This window comes from Sturnus vulgaris, chromosome 2 (genome assembly GCF_052056855.1).
Source record: "Sturnus vulgaris isolate bStuVul1 chromosome 2, bStuVul1.hap1, whole genome shotgun sequence".
NCBI classification, from domain to species: domain Eukaryota; kingdom Metazoa; phylum Chordata; class Aves; order Passeriformes; family Sturnidae; genus Sturnus; species Sturnus vulgaris.
Window position 1 is genome coordinate 94,171,367 of NC_142244.1, and position 20,532 is coordinate 94,191,898.

Here is a 20,532-nt window from a genome sequence, read left to right on the forward strand (position 1 = left end):
GCCCTGCTTTAGGTGCCCCTGCTTGAACAGTGGGTAGGACAAGATAATCCCTGAAGGTCCAGTCCAACCTGTGATTCTGTGGTAACATCACAAAAGCTGATCATTGTCTTTGCTCAGAAAACAACAGCTCGTGTCACACTCTTATGATGAAAATAGTAACCATGTGAGCCTTAATTTTAGTGTCAATCCACTCTTTTAATATAGAGATGTCAGCCTTCTTGCAGACAGCTACTTGGTGGTGGTTGTGAGCTCGATTGGTGTCAGCAGGTATAATCTGGGCTGATACTACAACCCAATGAAACTTACTGAGCCCATTTTTCATTTATGCCCCATACATCTGACATGGCTTCACAGAACTTTGTGAAAACATTGTATTTATGCTGTGGGTAGATGTACTTTGGGATCCAGAGTGTCTCTGCATCACATGTGAGCTTTCAAAAGGGTAAGCAGTCATTCCTCCTACCTGCCACCAGATCTGACAAGTTTATATGGCAGCTGTGGAACCACTGCCCTGGAAAGACCAGTCTGTCTTTGAAGAATCTTGTGCTACTATCACTGTGAGACTGGAGCTCTGCCAGCACCCACATTGCCACGAGGGCTGGTGGGTACATGAGGAAAGTAAGATCCCTGAGCCTCTCCTTCCCACAGCCCTCCCACACAGGTCTTTGCAGAGCTGAGTGTCAGCTTTCAAACCGGTGCAATTAAAAAAATACTCTGTGGATAACCATTTTAGTGCCTGACATTGTCAGTTATTAATCATAAAAATCCTCTGATGGAGCCCTGCAGAAGGAACTGGAACTGAACCCAATCATATACCATATTTTAATTATACTTCAGCAATGCCGTTTTGCCCATGGTGATTTTCCATACAGCATTTAAAAGGTGGGAACTGTCACAGCTCAAACAGTGTTCAAGCAATTAGCATACAATTTAAAAGTTAATCATTAAAAGGTATTTTTCATTGAGGTTTCATGTTGCAAAGAAAAGATGGTCATAGATTTCACAAACATCCCTGCAAATTCTTCCCATTTTTCTGATACCTATGATGCTGGTAAAAAATAGTAGCGTTTCTGTTTGTCACTGGGAAGAAAGAGTAGTATTTTAGGAATTTTTAAAAGTGTTCTTTTTTCACATACTTCTATTTTCATGGGACAAATTAAATATAGTTGGGGCTTAGAATATGAAGGTGTTTTGATAGGTGAATGTTGGTGCTTTACTCAGAAATTATCAGCTTCTTCCAGATAAGTTCTTCTTGAGGACGTTTAGCATCCTGGGACTTCAGCAAATTGCATTAACTCATGAACCTTGAATGTGCCTAAACTTTGACACTTAACCAGAAAGTGGAGAATACAGTTCTGCCTTCTTCCCCTGGCTCCCATATTCTCCTTACATTTGGAATCCAGTAACTCAGAAATAAATGGATATCTCTGCAGTGTGTTACTGCTGAGTGGCTGTACTGTGTTTCAATGTGGTGTTCTTGATGGTTTGGGGGGTTTTACATGGAGGAAGAGCTCAGTTTCAGCATGGCCCTAGGAAACCATTGCTTTTAGGAGTGCTACTCCCTACTGCTGTTGTAAACAATGCAAAAGGAGGATACAGCAGTGATGGCTTTTATCAATAATGATAACTGCTTTCTATTTATATTTCTGAAATCCAGCTTGCATACTATTTAGTGTAGTGGTTCTGATACATGTTCTATCTCCCACATGGAAGTAACTACTCTCAGTACAGTTGCAGTGAGCTGCCTACACTTAAAACATGCCAGCTGATCTTGTATTTTCCTGCAGGATGCTTTTAGTAGACATGAAAAAATGTGGTACAGACTTGTCATGGGCTTTCTGAGAAAACTTCTGTATCCAAATTCCTCAGTCTGGCTGGCTAGCAGGCCATATCCAGCCAGATTTCCTGCCTTACATGTAGTTTTACCATAATTCTTTCACCAGTGGACAAGGAGCAGCCTTTCACAGCTTCTCAGGACATCACTTCAAGTAATTTCTTACTAACTAGCAATTCACTTCCGAAGCTAGAAGTGGTTTAAACTGAGCTCCAAAGTGACCATTAACTTTTTCTCTTTCAAGCAGAGCCAGTGACTATTTTTTCCCTTTGGGTGCACACTTGCATATCTTTACAAACAGGGCACTGTTAGATTTCTACCCTGCCATAAACTCTGACTGTAATACCTCATCTGCTACTGACCTGAAGTGAACTCCGAGGAGAGGGAACAGTAATAAAGCAAAACCCAGCAAACAGTGTGAAGCTTTTGTAAGATCTTATATAACTGGATTGGCTATATTGGGAACTTGCCTTTGGTTTTAATTATAGATTTAAGGGTGCACTTATCGGGCTCTGTGCCATCTCTTTGCTCCCTCCCTTCACTCTCGATTTGCTTTATATAATGAGCAGCAACTACAAAAAAGATGTTTTTCCCCCTTCCTTTCAGGAAGAGGACAGGCCGACAAAAGTTCACTGGAGGTTGGGGAGGTCTAATGTGTCAATTGTCTCATGTGTCACTCTGGTCTCAGGCTTCAGACTGGTCCCTCCAGAAGGTTTCAAAGATCAGCTGTCAGAGCCCAGCAAAAATGTGTGGTGTTCCAAAATTGGCCAGTGTTTCTTCCCAAAAGCTGGGGTTGAGTGACAAGTACCTCTTTGAACTTGCAGAAGAGTGTCAAGAGAATGACAATCCCCAAATCTACCCAGATCTATCTCTTACTCACATCTGTTCACCAGCACACACAAAAATTACTTTCACGGAAGCAGAGCCAGAGCAGATGCAAAGCAGCAAGGTCTTCTGAGGGCATCATGAACTGTTAATGAAACCTGACTTGAGATTTGAGGAAACAGGACTTGGATGTGTAAAAAAATTTAAAAGATAACTAAGTCAATTTATGTTGCCTGAGCATCACTTCTCCACTCAATCTTTAACTCAATTTGTATTCATTTTCCTGGTGACTTTTACCTCTCAGAGCATCTTCTGTATCAATTGTTATATGTGCATAGGGAGAGAGGCTTGTAAAGCAATAGAGAAGCTGTCCTGCAGAATTACTCTGGCTGTGCCTTAAAGGGTAGACACCTGGTGCCTCCTTTGAGGGGTCCCAAGCTCAGAAATCAGGTTTCTGAACCTGTTATTCATATCAGAAGCTAGTCCCCTGAAGGGCTGTCTGGAGTTAACTGCCCTGCCACATCCAAGGCGGTGATGATAGTGCTGGTGGCTATCCCCCTGCTCTAGCTTAGATGTCTTCAGCATTTTGTTCCAATCTTGTGAATGAGGGGACAAGGATTGGTAAAATCAGCAGAAAGGTGTTACTATGTGAGCTGGATTCCTCTAAGTCAGTTAAATTAACAGTATGAATGTCCACTATCCATAGTAAGTAGAGGGTCTCTGTGATGCAAGGGTAATAAAAATATTTGGGAGGAGTGCAGGATACCTCAGCATCTCAACACAAAGGCAGGCCAGATCAACTATGGCTGTCTCATAGCCTAGAGCTAAAAAAACTCTGCTTGCCCTCCTGTTGCTCTAAAATCTAGGCAAAACATAGCAGGGGAATTAAGAATTCACTGTGTTAACAGCTTTTTTTGATACTATAAAAAAAAGATCCTAGAGTGCTTGTAACAGTCCATCTCTTAAATTACAAATGTAATAGCATAGCTCCTGGTTATCCTTTCACTGATACCAAGTTAGAAATATTGCTAAGAAGGACAGAAAAACTTTGGAAAAATTGTGAACCTGACTCTCCTTAACAGCAGCCTACTTTTTACCAGCCCTGTGACTACTGAAGAATTTGTCATTCCAGAAAATTGTACATCATGTTGACATGTGAAATTACAAAAAAGACTTCTCCTAACAAAACTGCGTCTGAACAGACAGAAAGTTTCAATCCTAAGGCCTTACAGAAGATGCTGCAAAACACAGGCTGGGCTTCTAGGTTGATATAGGTGTACATGCTCTATAGCAGAAGTGTGTGTGTTCATCCTTGCTCCCAACTCCCAACTGATACCACTGCATCCAGTTTTGCATTCTTTTTTTGTGCTTTTTCCTAGGATGTGACTCAGTGCTTTTCAGAAAGCAGAGCCTTTGTCTGCATCATTTTCCCTGCCAATCCTTTACATCACCTGCTTGATCCAGAGTTGGGAGTGACTCATTTTTCTCATCGAAGCACATGTGCACACAATGAGCTGTCTCTCATCTAATGGCCCTTCACAGAAACTTATATGTAGGGTCATGATTGTGTTTTGTTGCAGATGCCCAGTGCCCATCTGTAGAGGACAGTCTCTGTCTGTCTCAGGATTTATATTGTTCTGAATGCTTTAAAGGCTTTGCAAGTGAAAGCAAATGATTTATTTTTTTTCCCTTCCTCCCTCACTAGCTAATTTTGTATCTATTATTTACTGTGGGAAAGCTATGCCAAACAAGCAATCCCTATATTTTGTTCTGAGGCTGATTTCCATCCTAAGCTATTTACGGAAGTGAGCTTAAACCTGGAAAAGTTTCTGGAAAAGTTTTACACCACTCACTTTCTCACAACCTTACCTTTGTTGTTTGCCCCATATGTGAACATACAGTTTTAATGGAATCCCTTAGACTGCATAGAGACACTATGTAGTGGATTAAGTAACTGAAATTTATATATGAATGACTGAAATGAAGACATGTACAATGCAGATATGTGGACTAGTCCACCTCTTCTTTTGCCCTGTTAGTCAATGGAAAGATGTAAGCACTTCCCAGCAGTAATTTGGCTCAACCTGAATTAGACAGCCACCATAGGTCACGTGGATCACAACAATGAAAAGGCAAAGAAAAACAGCTTTGGTGCAGATGTCTACATTTTGTTGCTGTCTATTGTTATGGTGCCTTACATAAATTAAAGTTGGTAAATTCATTGTTGAATAGAGCAGAGATTCAGGAATTTCCAAAGAGGCAGATTACAACATTATCACAAAATGATACAATTTTAATTTTAGATTTTAATTCTTCTGATGAAAATTCATTTAATCTTAGAATGCTAAGATTATATATAGGCATCTCCTGTATCTACTTTGACAGCAACATAGCCAAGAAAAGTTGCAAACTGTTAGAATAGAATCATGAAATTTCTTAGGTTGAAAAGGACTTTTAAGATCATCAGATCCAACCATTAATCTAGTGCTGAAAAGTCCACCACTAAACCACGCTCCTAAGCACCCTGCCTATAAGTCTTAAATACCTCCAGTGATTGTGGGTCCATCACTTCCCTGGGCAGCCTGTTCCAGTGCTTTACAATCCTGAAGAATTTTTTCCTAATATCCAATCTAAACCCCTGGCACAACTTGAAGCCATTTCCTCTTGGCCTATTGCTTGTTGCTTGGGAACAGAGACCAGCCTTTTTCTCAATAAAACCTCCTTTCAGGTATAGGGTCCCTACTCAGCTTCCTTTTCTCCAGGTTAAATATCCTCAGCTGCTCTTTATGAGACTTGTGCTCCAGACCTTTCACCAGCTCTGTTGCCTTTCTCAGGGTACAATCCAGTGTCTTTCTTGTCGTGGGGACCCATAGCCAAACACAGGATTTGAGGGGTGGTCTGACCAGTGCCGAGTGCAGGGAGATGATCACTGCCCTGGTCCTGCTGGCCACACTATCCCCCTGGTTATCCTGCACGTGCTGTGTGATGGCACCCAGGATGATCTGCTCCACATCCCCCCTAGAGGCACTGAAGTTGGGCTGAGAGCTGCAGTTCCCAGAATCCTCCATCCAGCTCTTCTTGTAGATGGGCATCACCCTAGTCAATCTCCAGCCAGCCAGGACCTCCCCAGTTAGCCAGGACTGCTGGTAAACACTGAAAGTAGCCCGGTGACTCTTTCACCATCCCACTCCATACCTTTGGATAGATCTCATCCAATCCCACAGATTGCTCCAACAGCTTCTCAGAGCTGTGGGCAGGATAAAGGAAGGTAACTACACTTAACAGTAGCATGATTGCCCTGGAAGAACTGCATTAGTAGGACTCAGATCCAGCAAACAGACTGACTGTGTCTCCAGGCACTTATTCTCATGTCCTGGCTGGATGTGAGAGAGCAATGGAAGAATGGGAAAGCTAAGGGCAACCACCTCATTCATGGACTCACCAGTAAATGGGATGAGCTAGTGAGATGGCTTTGACCCTCCCTATCAGGAAATATTTCCACATTGTCCTGTCTCAGGCATCTTCTCTGCTCATCCTTTGCACCAGTGTGAATGTCTGTGATCCTGTACTGTGCTCAGGCCCAGTAGAGGGGTCACATCTTCTGGATCATGAAATGTCACCAGCAAAGAAAGGAAGATCCAATATGTTCAGGGTCCCAGAAAACTGAGGTAGGAGGCCAAGGCTTTATAGAAAAAATTTAGTGATGTCTCAGGGAGCCATCTGGAAGGGTATCTGCTTCCCTCTTCTGTTTCCCAGCAGCCTGAGGAGAGTGAGAGCCTCTACATAGAAACAAACCTTGACAGTTTATCATATTTAGGCTGAATTTTGATGATGCTCTCAACAAGGCTGGGGCAAACTTCTCATCACTTTTCATGTAAAAGAACCCACTTTGCTTGTCTTTGTGCTCTAAGAACCTTGGAAATAGATGCTTTGGAAGAGCCCATTTCCCAAGACAGGCAAAAAAATTCTGATGCTTGTTGGAGCTCCCTTGTGTGAGCCATTGGCAATGTGTTTTTGTACTGTTTTAGGAACAGGCCAGAAAGCAGATGGCATTTTTTAGCATGACAGTCTTGCTGTCTTATTCCATAAGTGGCTTGTCCTGTGCTGGCCTGATGACAACACATTCTCCTGCTGAATCTTTGGAGTACAGAGGATGTGAAGAGCCACTGGTGAAAGTCCTGACAAGAAGACAGTGCTTTCAAGGCCTCCCTCTCCCTGTGCAAGGACAGCCACAGGTAGAGAGTATTTTTCATTTCCCTGCTGCCTTTTGTGCAAGGCAGGTCACAGACTACTGCTTGTTTTACTCAACATTTCAATATATTCTCCAGGCATTTTTTTTTTTACTTCTACTGCGAAGACTGTCTTTCCTCTAATCCATTTATTCCTGCTCTGCTTTTCCCATAGTCTTCATGCTCTATAGCAAATCTACTCTTATTTGTTGTTAAAACAATGGAATTTTTTCACAAGACAAACCAAAAATGGGTGGCAAAAGTTATACAGTTCTTGTTTTATACCTTTTTTCCAGGAAGCTTGGAATATTTTAAAAATTCCTCTATCTGATTAAGAGTAAGCCTTAAAGACAATGTATAAGAGCACTTGTCCTACCAGCACAAGCTTGTTTTCATGGGGATAGAAAGGAAGAGGTACCTGGACTCTCAGGAGAGCTTAGGAAGAAAGAAGGTAAACATGATTGAAATGAGTCAATATAGCCTTTGTTCATCTAATGTCATGTTTTTCTGCTTCAGGTTTTATTCTTTTTATGATATGTAAAATATTACTTGAATTTTGATTGTATCTCAATTCCATGCAGATATTTTCAATTATAAAATAGAGTAATGTAAACCCCCATGAATAAATCTAGTGAGTAGTACTATAAGATTGTTTTCCCTTGCCTTTTCAAGCAGCAGTCTGAAATTCTGTGTGAAGATAACAACTGACATGGAATGGAGTAATACAAGATGAATGTTATGAATTTTTGTTTTGTTTCAAGAAATGTTTTACATTTGCAGTACAGCACATTGGTACCAAACTCACAGAGATATTAAGGGATGAGAAACAATTTCTGTAATAGGTCTTGGAACCCTAAAGCTCACCAGGAAATACTGCTTTAGTTGCTGCAGCCTTTTTTGGAATTTGCTTCTTTCTAGTAACTTGTTCCATGACAGGTTTGTGACAGACCTTTCAGAGTAATTTCTCCAGATTCTGCCATAGCAGTACAGTTGGACATTAATTTAAACAAGCTATATTTGAGCTCAGGACAAGAGAAATCATAGAATTATTTATGTTGGAAGGAGCCTTTAAAAGTCATCTGGTTCCCACCCCATTGCAATATGCAGGGACATCTCCAATTCAACCAGGTTAGTCAGAGCATCATCCAATCTGGCCTTGAATATTTCCAGGGCTGGGTCTTCCACTACCTCTCTTAGCAACCTGTTCCAATGTTCAATACTCTAATCATAAAAACTAAAAATTTAAATGGCTTGGCTGTTTCAATATTGGTTTGCAAGTCTTACACTTTACAACCTTGCACAAACATACATGATCATGTTCTGAGAAGACAGCTAGCCCTGAACTCACTGCATGGTTTGAATATTAAGTCCCCAAATGACCAAGCCATCAAATGCTCACTTCCACTCCTGTGACTTTGCTATCAGTGAAAATTTAGCAATTAACCACAAGTTGTAAGAGTGTGGGTCTGCTTTTACAAAGTCGCAAAGAAGAGAGGGGGAAGAGAGTGCAGCTTCTCCAAAGGACCTGTCAGAGTACCTGGCCCCAGTGAACCCTCTCAGCAGGGGTTCATTCCTGGGATGTGCCCATGGGGTCTGCTGACCCCAGCATTGCCACCTGTGGTACTGTGTGGGTGAGAACGTCTGTCCTTCACAAGTGCAGTGGGACCACCAACTGTTCCCACAGGTCAGTGAGCACAAACCTCGCCATAGCTATAGGTATTCCTCTCCACTGACCTACATGATTTGGTCTGGTGACCTACTGCTTTTGTTTATTTTTTTTAGGTTATAAAATATGCTTATCCAGCCTCTATAAGCAAGTGTGCAAATCCAAGAGTTGCAGTTCTAGAAATCCACTCACAAATGCCAAGTAAAGGACTGCTAACCAGGCTCTCTTGCCTTTAAGCACCTCAAACCTTTCAAACATGCTCAGAGGTGCAAGATTGCACATCCTATTAGGAATCTGCTAAGCTAGCCTGGCATACCAGCTGGATTTTTAAGGTACTCAGTGAAGATCATAATCCTCTTCTTTCTGGGAGCAACTTTATTACCCCAGGGAAGCAGCTGAGTCAAGATTGTGCCAATATTTCCATCACATTGTTAGCTCTCTCTTTTTTAAGTCTTGATGAAAAAGAAGTCATTTTGTCCAATAATTAAGAACCAAAAAACTTCTCATAGCAGCAGATTTTGTTTATGATTTTCACACAAATATTTTTGACAGCGTTGACATTTTTACAAGCATGACTAACTACACATTTACCCAGTTTCTTTTTTTTTTTTTTTGGCACTTGAATGTGCTAAAGATAATGTAAGCTAGAGAATTCTGAAGTCTGGCAAGAAGTTTACTACATGCCAGGGACTGTTTTCACTTATTTAAAAGACAAGTAGATGGCCAAGATACTGAATTTGAAATGACACCTGCTGAGCTTGCATCATGGTGACTGTGACAAAGGATATTCTTGTCATAAAAGACTTTTTCAGTAATAATTTTCATTCAGGACTTTGTCCCATGATTTCTTTGCCATATTGGGTATGGCACAAATTTTACAGCTTCGGTTTGTTTCTCTGTGAAATAAATTTAATTACCTATTTCACAGGAATATCTGCTGTGTAAATTCTCAGTACTTAGGCAATGCTGAGGGAGGAAGGGACTTCACAGCCTGGAAAGGACAGAAGGGTCCCTGCACATGGCAGGGGTGTGCACAGTGCTCACAAGTCTGCATGTACAAGACTTCACCTGGGAGCCAGCTAAGGACACAGATGCCTTCACTTATCTGTAAATTTATTTATGTACCTCCCTATGATATCTGTGCTGCTCCTTGTGAAAGCCACTGCTTCTCAGGAATCCATCTCAGACAGCTGAGGAAATGCCCTGTGCTATGCAAATCACACAGCAGCACACTAACTAAAGGAACTGTTTCCCAAAACTGTCCTGTCCATGCTGACAGTGATATCACACTTGCAATATGTGTGCTCCAGAGCTAATACCTGCCAGCACCTCCCACACAGTGGCCTCTAAGATATTTGTTTACTGTTTATAGTGTTAAGGAGATGAGTGGTGTCTTGGAAACTACTGTGCACAACCTGCAGACAATGCTGCCGTTTATGATGGTGTCATCTGAGAGTTTTAGCAAGTGTGATAGCAGTGTATTACTGACCCCACAAACCTTCTGCCACTATACACTGGTGCCACCTTTAGCTCTCTCTGCCCCCTTCAATATCTTCTGCTTTTTAGTATGCCAGTACTACACTCCTGCTGAGCAGCTGCCTGTTTGGCATGACTCATGCCAGACATTTGGCTATTTTGGACAAATGGGGATAGGCTATTTATCCCAAATAGCTGCCTGCCTTGGATAGCACATTATCCTGAATAATGGAAGCACTATCAACCTAAAAATCCTTTAGAATTCTTCTGCCCGTACCCACATATTGCAGCAAAGAACCCAGGAAACATGCAAATAAACTATTAATACAGCAGATGACGACAGACACACTTTTCAAATGATAACTTGGTTTGACTTGGTTGCCCCCCCACCAAGGCAAGGAGGGACCTTCCCTGCGAGCAGGGTCTGAGAGCTACTCCAGAGCTCTGTGCCCCAACCCTTGAGGAGCCCTCAGAAAAGGTGCAGGTACCCTGGTGACTTCCCTGGAACTATTGCTGGTCCCTGGCTCCCTGGTGGCAGGCTTGCCATGGAAACGTTTCTGATTTTTTTTTTTTTAAGCTGTTGATTCACACACCAGAAAGAGCAACTTCGGGTTTGAAAATCTACTGGGCATGTTCTGTCCAGGGAAACAAAAAGCCATACAGTTTGGGTAGAAATTAGGACCTTCTTTGCTCTGTTTACTTGCAGATGTATAGGATGTGAAATTCAAGGGATGTCCTAGGATTTTATAGTGTCTCAGACACAGATAAAGGGGACTTGAAAGAATTTTCTGTCTTGACACAGACCCTCCTGGGAGAGCTTTTTTCTTTGCTTTTGCGCTTCTTTTTTTTTTGTTAAGTTTCCCAATCTTTTAATGGACCCATTGTAATTTATAGTAGATTCTTGCCTAATGATGAATGATGTAGTTTGCTAATGATGGATTTGGTTACAGTGTGTGTGTGTTGTAGAGTGAGAGATGATTTTATCTTGTTCTGCTGGAGGACTCAGGTTACCAAGAAGTCTTTATAGCTCTTTATCCATCTACCAGTGGAGCCACCAGTTTAAAATGTGGGATTTTTCTCCTCTCTCTTCCAAATCTTAATGAATTTTAAAACAGCTTTTAAAACTGGTTATTTCAGAACACTGTTGTCCCATAGACATGTTTGTCATCATTTGCACTGTTCAAATTTCCACTGGTTTCAACGTGGGATGGGAAGAGTGCTGGGTATGAAAAGAATGTGGGGTCAGACCCAGAGAGACAGAGCTATAGATGGACCAGTGCCCCTGGTGAGCATCAGGGTGAGCTGGTAATAGCAGTGGTAGCTAGCAGAGGGGATTGGTGGTAAATGGAAGACTCACATGGATTAACCTGCCAGGCTTGCTTTTAGAATCTGTTCCTCATTCACTTCAATGGTTCGTGGGCATCCCTTCCCCCTCCCCAACTCACTTGAACAGTTTTAATTTGTGTTTGGGAAAATATGTATTACATCACTAACATCCTTTACAATTTCCTCATATTTGGTGTGTTATTTTATGTTTTAGCAAGTAGGGTATTTTTTTTGTTATAATTGTAATCTAACTTGAAAAGATGAAAAATTTTTATCAGATTCAATCCATATAATTTGGATATATTTGGATTAATTTACAACTGTTCACTAACATTACTCAGTCCACTATTTTTCTCTTGTAAACACTTTTTTCAAAAGTAATTTTAATAAAATTGGCTATTTCTTTTTCCTTGAAGAGGGATGGGGAAAAAATATTTGCCTGCAAAATGCTTTGAAATTTTAGCCTTAAATTATGAAATTAGTAAATGAAAAGATGGCATTCAATGACACTATTTTGCAAAGGTGTATGAGATCTGCCACAATCATGTTTGCCTGTGACAATAAACAGAAGCGTTCTGTATCTTTTATCACATTTTTTTCCTCCAGAAAGGTTACCAGTATGCTGCACACAATATAGAATTTTCAAATTTTGAAACATTTTGTTATTATAGTAATGGCCATTGCTGTTCCTAACACATACTCTGTCAGATGGCTTAAAAAATTCATGCCTTGGTTCATGCAAAAAAAAAAAAAATGGGGGGGAGGGGAAAAAAAAAACAAAGGTCAAAACTTTTAAAATGTCACTTCTTCTACAGTTTTGCATAGAAAATACATTGAAGCAGTGGGAGGGCTCCTTGCCCATAGAAACAGGCTGTAAGAAAAGAATGTTATCCTGCTGCTGTAGTTTCCACTTTCACTGGCAGCTGCGGGCTGAGCAGAAAAGCACTGTGGGAGCCTATTGTTACCCCAGCTGGGTAATAGTTTTCTTATTTTACAGTCAGCAACCGAGGGGGGTTGGGGTGTCTCAGCAAAGTGCCTGAAAATATAACTCCTGCAAACAGATCACTTTCTCCTTCCCCATGAGAAAGAGGGATCCATAAATCTTTTATTTCATTTGTTTCCTCTACCAAGGTAATTAACTATTTCAAAAAAAGATGAGTTTATTTGCCAAATAAATTGTGTGGAAATGTTGCTCTGAAAGCTGTAAAATCCCACATCTCTATTGGAAACCTCAATAATATTTTTTTTTTGCTAGTGGTGGCATGTTTTTTTGGTTTTGGGGTTGTGGGGTTTTTTGTATGAAATTTGATTTCTAGAATGTAAATTTTGCAAGAATAAGCCTGTTTGGATGGCAATCCACATTTTTATCAGAACAAAGTTTTGATAGGAAATGGAGGAGGTGGTGAGGAAACTTTGCAAAGCCCTTCTTTCCCTGGCAGGGAAAGTGTGAGCATCCCTACAGAAGTGGCACACATGACTTTATGTTGAATGCTTATAGCTTGTAAGTCTGTCTGATACAAGACTTCAGGTTTCTTTTAGTGCTGGCCTATCCAGTTGAGGGCAACTATTTATGTCACCACAGCAACTTAAGTTAAAGGAAGGGGAGCAACGACAAAACTCAGCAGACTTTGCTCATGTCTTTCATTTCCTAACAACCAGAATTTGCAAGACTAGCTGCAAAGGAAGACAAATCTTGCCTATGGTGGGAAAGTTGACTGGCTGAATGATTTCTCTCCTCAACTTTTTGATAGCCTCAGGTGTCACCACAGTTCCCTTATGAAGTCCTATCAGCAACATGTAAAGGTAAAACAGTCTCTGGACAGCTGGATGAGATAAAGATGTGGTACCCAGTTGATGGGCAGGCCACAGATGACCTGAGGAATATTTTGATCAGAGGAGACCTGTCCCCTGGGCTTTTTCCTGTTGCAAATCGTTTGCAACCCCTTGGAAAAAAAGGAGGATCTGCTCCAAAATGGGGTGGATCTTGTTGTAGCCCTGTTTGCTACCTAGGAGCATTGAGGTGTTCCTGGAACAAATCTCCCTAGAAGTGAAGCAGGGGAGTAGGCAAGAGCAGTACTTCCCTTACCACTCAGCCTAATCTCTGCAAAGTGTGTTTTCTCATATAGAGCTCATGCCAGAGGAATGTCTGGATCATGCCCAGGCTTCTTATATTGGTGTATTTTGCTTTAATCTTGTATTTTGTGGCAGTGGTGATGTCACAATATCGCTGGGTTCATGCTGCTGCCTTTTGAAGCTGGATTACAGCTTGCTTGTCTGTGCTCTCCCACTCCTCCAGACTTCAGGGCAGACAGAGCTACAGTTTCTCTCCCGTACTTGCCTTGCAGTGTCACTTCCATCTGTGCCATAAAGTCAACTTGCCTGACTGATGTGGCTGGCTGAGTTCATGGGATGAAATGCAGAGATGTGTGATACATGAGAGCAGGTCTGATGCTCTGCTGTTCCTTATTTTTCTTCAGTTCCTGCATCTGTGGTTTTGGGTTTGGTGGAGACACTGCTTCCCTGTTCTGAAGAGAAACATTCTGGGATATATTGAGTGCATATGCAGCTAGGATGGACTCAGCTATTTGTGTAATGGGAAGATGATGGCACATGTGGCGAGAGTTCCCTGGAAATGGCCTAGCACTGCCAAGGTCACAGCTCAAAGCCTTGGGAAGTCTGTGGCTGTGCTAAATTTGCATACATACCCTCTGATGCTCTCCACCATGCTGGAGGAAAACATCTCACTCGCCAAAGGGAGAACCTTTTACCAAGGTGTCTTGGATGCCAATACTGAAGTTTGTCTAGCACATATTCCTAGATCCCAGAGGTGAGATATAGCCTGTCTGTTGTGCAGGGAGAAACAGAAGGCTAAAACTTTGAAAGGAAAAGAAGCCAAACTCCACACACATTCTGGATTATCTTGGACAAGTGCAATAGGAATGGTATTGTGGGAAAGAGTGATTCATTCCTTGCTTTCAATACTTCCTCTGCAGATATTTTCAAGGGAAAGAATGAGTAACATTAGAGTTTGGCATTTAGACCAATGACAGCAACATAAATTACATGCACTTGTTACATCTGTCAGTATGGAGCCTCAGATCAAGCTGTGGCATGTACTTGCTTTTACAGGCCCTAGATTCAAGCCCAGTTATTAAACAAACATGGTTTTGGAGATTATGAATATTCACAATAGCAGGGTTGAGCCAGAACTTAACAGGTCTTTTTGCAGACCCAAAGGATTGATTTTCAAAACTTCACCCTGTATTTCAAGATGAAGAAATTTCTGTCCTTTTCACCACAACTTTCACCTCAGTTCTAAGCCTGCCACACCAACAACCACTCTGGCATACCACACACAAGAGGAAGCCCCTTTTTCTTTTACATCAGCCATGCTCCAACTGTGGGAACCACCAGAATCAGGGCAGGCTGATAAAGGAGACCAAGAAGCTCTTCTTTGCTCAGAGAGCTGGACCAGTTTTCCTACCTGAAATCTCCCTCATGCCCCAAAGAGAAACCTGTTGCTGGGAGGTCACACCTGAGATCACACATCTGCCTAGTAATGCATCATGCTCTACCAGAAAAAGTACAGAGCATCTACCCCATAGGAAGTTTTGTTAAGGTTTAAGGACCAGTTTATGCAATGCCTGTGAATCTTCCCCAGCAGAATTCACACTCTTCTAAGTGTTTGAAAACATGTTGAAAGACTGCAAGCCTGGAGTGTGGTTTGAGAGTGCACAGTCACCGCAGTAAAATGGTTGGCTACTCTTCTATGATTAGTGGATGTTAGGTTAAGCTCATTCTTTATTTCTAAGAACATTACCGGCTAGTTGAATAAATATCTGAGAAGCACAGGATTCCTGTTTATTTGTAGCAGTACTTGAGACTCCAGTACCCCTGTGACCTTGCACTTAGTACCCATATTAAATAACTCACTAATTGCAAAGGCAGAAGGTTTGTATCCTTGAATGAACAAAAATTGTGAAAGCAGTGGTAAAGATGGAGCAAGGGAATTTCCTGTTTTATCACTTCAGGAGACGGGGTTAAACACATTGTGAAAATGCACACAGATACATACACAGGTACACACACACAAAAGTTCCATTCATATAATTACTTTAAATCTGATCTTTATAATTACTTAAAACCTTCTTTTGTTCTCTGTGGAAGTGAAGCATTAATTAGAAATGCCACCATCCCACCTCTTTACCCCGTGGTGCATGAACGGGTGGCTGTCCAGACCAACAGATACACATGCAATCAGTGCTGTAAATCTCTCCTTGTGCTGCCTGTTCTACACTCACAGAAGAACAGACACCTGTGAGCAGGTGCTTTCAGTCCATGGATATGTCTACCTGGACTTGTGCACTGCTGGTGCCAAGAGCTGAGCAGAAGTGGCTTCACTGTGTGAAAGCATAAAGCTGGAGCTGGAGCTGGAGAGTGTTTCTAAGGTCCTAGGTATGTTACCTCAGACTTGGCACCACATCATCTTGGTCATGCCATTTTGGGTCAGGGCATGGAGACAGCTGGTTCCCATCTGACTGCAGAATGGCCTGTAGCCATCCCCTGCACAAAGGAGGGTGGAGAAACAGATGGTGGAGCAGTTTGCCCAAGGCCACACAGGAGGTCAGCAGGAGAAGCAAGAGTGGAGCAGACATCCCTGTGTCCCACAACAATGATTCATCTCCTGAGTTCATTGTCTGGTAGGGTTTTACTAAGGAACAGCATATTCAAAGTCTAGGCAAAACTCCATCTATTTTCTCCACTGCCACCTCTCTGTGAGCAGAGTCATTGGGTATTTGTGTCTGGCAGAATGTGGGAAGGTTGTGTAGAATTTTCTTTGATTCATTACAGTTTGTAATTAACTACCAAATGCGTAGAAAGAATCCAACATTATCCAAAGAAGGACCAACTTCCACTGCAAGCTTTTGAAATTGTTGCCTACTCACATTACCTTAGTAGAAAATGGTGCCCCAATGGGCAGCAAGGCTTTGTCTTATCTGTCTTCAGCCATCTAAGACAACTTAAGCCAGATGTCCCTGCTGAAACCAATGGAGAGAAACAGAGCAATCTATTTTAGACACCAATCTAGGGAAGACTTGAGCTGCCCTTCAAGGTCCTTTTATTATAAAACATCTTAGCCATCTTAGTTTAGTCTGGAAAGCCAACATTTAGAGAGTTTACATTGGATATGAGGAGTTATGCTTTGGGAATAATGCTCTAACTTCAGAAGGGACAGGCTTCACTTCTTGGTTTTGCCTGTTTATACAATCTCTATGTTCAGTATACAAATACTGCGCACAATAGATTAAAATCTGTCTTCTCACTCACCAATTCATGCAATTTTTTTAAGACTTGAACTTTGTGTATAATCAGAATGGAATTTGTCATCAGCCTCACTCATAAAAATTATTTGTCTGTTTATGTTTTGTTTATTTTCAGGTTATTCATCGCTAAAAGCTTTGTCTTACTAATGGAAGGATTTAATAAAATTGAAAAAATCCTTCCTTTAATCCATTTTTGCTTTTCAAGGTGAATTACAATATATTTATGTAGGTAAGTGCTTGTACCCCCATTTGAAAACATAAGAAACACTGTTGACTTATAGAAGACCTTTTCAGTTTGATAAAGTTCCATGTGCGCATAAAGCAGACAATTAGTTTTAAAAAGCAGAAATACAATGCCCGAGTTGCAGACTGTCTACTGTAATGCATTTTTATTTTGATAGCACTTTAAAATTGCTAAGATTTTGCACTGATTCCATGTTAGGTATTATAATGTAGCCACTCTGTATACTAGAAAATCACTGCTTCTTCAGGAGCACTTGTTAGGGTAGCTTTTGGGTACTGTTTACTGCCCTTTTTTTTTTATCCTTTAACTACAAGCCATTTCCCTTAAATTACAGGGAACTTTGTTTGAGCTAAAAGAAATAAGATGCTAGCCTTTAACCCCAAGTTGGTGCAGAGCTATACTGTGGTATTCTTTGGAGAAGAATCTTGTATTTGACAAGTATCAGGCACTTTATGCCTTTTGGGAAAATTAATGGACTCAATGGTCTTCCAAGGGAACATTAGATCTACTCAGAAATTTTACTGAAAAGCAGACTCACATTGAGGATGGAAAACACAGATAGAGCTTGCCTGGAGGAATGGTGGATGCCTTATCCCTGGAAACATCCAAGGTCAGGTTGGATGGGGCTCTGAGCAACCTGATCAAGATGAAAATGTTCCTGTTCATTGCAGAGGATTGGACTGTAGAGGTGCCTTCCAACCAAAACTGTTCTTTGATTCTGTGACTGAAAGGGTGCTTTGAATGGAGTTTACATGTTGCTAATTATGCAGTTTAACATGACCAAGGACCTACAAATATTTTGTGACTTTCTCCCTTTTCCACAATCTTCATGGGCACAGGTTATCTCAAAAGTACATCTTCAAAATATATGTTTAAAATTGTTCAGAGAAAATAGTCCCTAGATGTGTCTTTTCCCATTGTCTATGAAAGGAGTCTTATGGTCAGATGAATACAGGGCATACACATTGGGTAAGATGCTCCCAAGAATATTCCAGAAAGCTTGGAAAAGCATTAGCCTGTTGAGGAGAAGTTACACGTGATTTTTGACTATCACCCTGTTATATTAAAGTGAGGCTGTTCAGAAACACAGAATCATAGAATGATTTGGGTTGTAAGGGATCTTAAACATCATCTAGTTCCAGCCTCCCTGCTGTGGACAAGGAATATTCCACTAGACCAGGTTGTCTGGAGCCTCATCCAACATGGCCTTGAACACATCAAGGGATGGGGCATCCACAGCTACTCTGGACAACCCATTCCAATGTCTCACCATCCGCATAGTGAAAAATTTCTTTGTAATACCTAATCTAAATCTACCCTTTTCAGTTTAAAGCCATTGCCCTTTATCCTATCACTACACACCCTCGTGAAAAGTCTGTCTGTGGCCTTCTCTCTCTCTCTGATCTTCTAAGCTCTCTTTAGGGCTTTACTGGATGGAGGCTGCTGCGTCTCCCTGGGGCCTTTTCTTCTCCAGGCTGAACACTCTCAAGTCTCTCAGCCTGTCTTTGATCATCTTACTGGCCTTGTCTGGACTCATTCCAACAGGTCAAGGTCTTGTTTTGGGGGCTTCAGAGCTGGATGCATCACTCCAGGTGGGATCTCACTGGAGCAGACCAGAGGGGCAGAATCCCCTTCCTTCCCTACTGCCCACACCTCTTCAGCACAGCCCAGGATGCAGTTGGATTTTGACCTGTGAGTATGCACAGCCAAGTCATACTGAGCTTCTCTTCCACAAACACCCCCAAGTCCTTCTCCCCAGGGCTGGGTCTCACTCCATCTTCCCCAGGGCTGAACATCCATTGATAGAGGTCTGTAAACTGCAGCATTTTCCTCTTTTGCTTTCTTTTGTCCCAAATCTGCCCTTTCCCTTTATTAATAATTCATATGTCTGTTTTCATAAATGGAAATTATCTGGTTTTCCTTTCAATTTTAAACAGATTCTATTTGTCTTCAGAACTAGTTTGAATTTCACATTACTCTTCCTTTTTTTCATTTACAGATGTGGACTGCCCAAAAACATCTGCTCCCTGCTTTTCTTACAGGAACATATTCTTTTTTTTTGTAGGAGGACCTGCGGAAATACAACGGAATGTAGAGGATGATGAAGAGGAAACAGTTGGGTTTTTTTCTCAAATGGAAACTGATGGGAAAACAAAAAGCTATTAATTTAATAATTTTTAAAAATACATCTCTGGTATCAAAGGCAAAATAATCAAGGCGTGGGACTCAGTTGCCTATATGGAAATGTTTAGAGTTACTTTAGGCATGCAGGGTACCTATTTAGTTGCCTCCATCTGCTCCTCCCTAGCCAGCTCAGAGGCTTTCCAACATGTCTGCCAACATCTGACACTGGCATCTAAAGTAGTTGATCAAAGACTAAGGAAAATGCCTTCAAGTGGCATTGTGTGCCTGTGTTTGGAAAGTGAACCTTGCCTTGTCTTTTTAGTTTCATTTGTTGTAATTTGTCATGGCGTCTTCTTTATTTAAAAAAAATAAATTCTATTTCCACCGTTGCTTTCCTCCAGGGAAATCCCTTCTTTGATATATATATATGTACAAGATTGGTTGATCTCCGGCACTTCTCAGAGATTGCACAGAAAGTGACTGAAGATGCGACTACCACTCACACCACTCACATATAAAGTACCAGACATATGTATTCTTTTAGTAATTACTGGGGGGGAAATATCTCTAGACAGAACTTTTTATGATTGAAGAATATTTATTTGTGGATGAGTGATTCAAAAATTTGTAGAAAGGAGATCTGAGACTAAACACTTGCAGGCTAAAAGAGTCAGTGAACCCTGACACTTGTTCTCCTGGGGGAAGATGCTGCCCAGTAGGAATGATGTGGAAAAGTCACCACCACGTTTTTTCTAATGTCTGTGTTTTGAAAAGAAGTAATGAAGAGTAGAATAGAATAACCCTTCCATAAGAAACATGCCACAGCATGGGAGTTCTTCAAAGACAAGTCACCTTCACTGCAGACCACAGTAAGACCCTGAAGTTCTGCAGAGGGCTGAGCCCCAAGATGTGTTTCCCTTTCTAGTGTTTCTCTTGGCTGATTCTTGGCAATGCCCTACCAAGCAGGATGGTTGTGCTCAATGTCCTCATCACTGGCCCATCTGTCTTCTGTGTAAGGGCCTGGGGGTTCATTTTAGACTCCTCTTGAAAGCCCATGTACCCAAAATCATCACATCATCTAATGTTTAAGCACTATGTCTTCTTTCTTTTCATTCACCCACTGTAAAAGATGGATGTATTATAAACAGACTGAAAGCACCACATTATTTTTATACAGGCATATAATGACTAACATGCACAGCAGGTTTTATAGTCCTAATATTCCTTTGATGACTACTAACCTGAACTAGTAAAGCCCCTTAAGCAGTTCCAATTGTCATCAAAGATCAGATGGAGTTGTACAAAGTAAAGGTGATGAAAGTGTTGGATGAGATGTGTCTGTAAAAAATTCTGTCTTTCATTCAAGTAATTTCCTGGCAATACCCCTGTGAACAGCAGTGAGAATTTTGTATGAGTAAGAATTGGTTGAAGATAGCAAAGATAGATCTACACCCTGGGCATCTCTACCTTGTATTGTTGTAAGA

General features: G+C 41.3%; 1 long non-coding RNA gene across 1 annotated transcript in view; it reads left to right on the top strand.

Annotated features, from left to right (window-relative positions):
* LOC148224907 (uncharacterized) overlaps positions 1 to 19,692 on the top strand; it is a 34,541-nt gene extending 14,849 nt beyond the window's left edge. Inside the window, exons 2-3 of the long non-coding RNA XR_015801732.1 lie at positions 18,470 to 18,616; positions 18,990 to 19,692. This is a non-coding gene — a long non-coding RNA (uncharacterized LOC148224907). The remainder of the gene's footprint in view (positions 1 to 18,469; positions 18,617 to 18,989) is intronic.
* Positions 19,693 to 20,532: the final 840 nt, after the last annotated feature.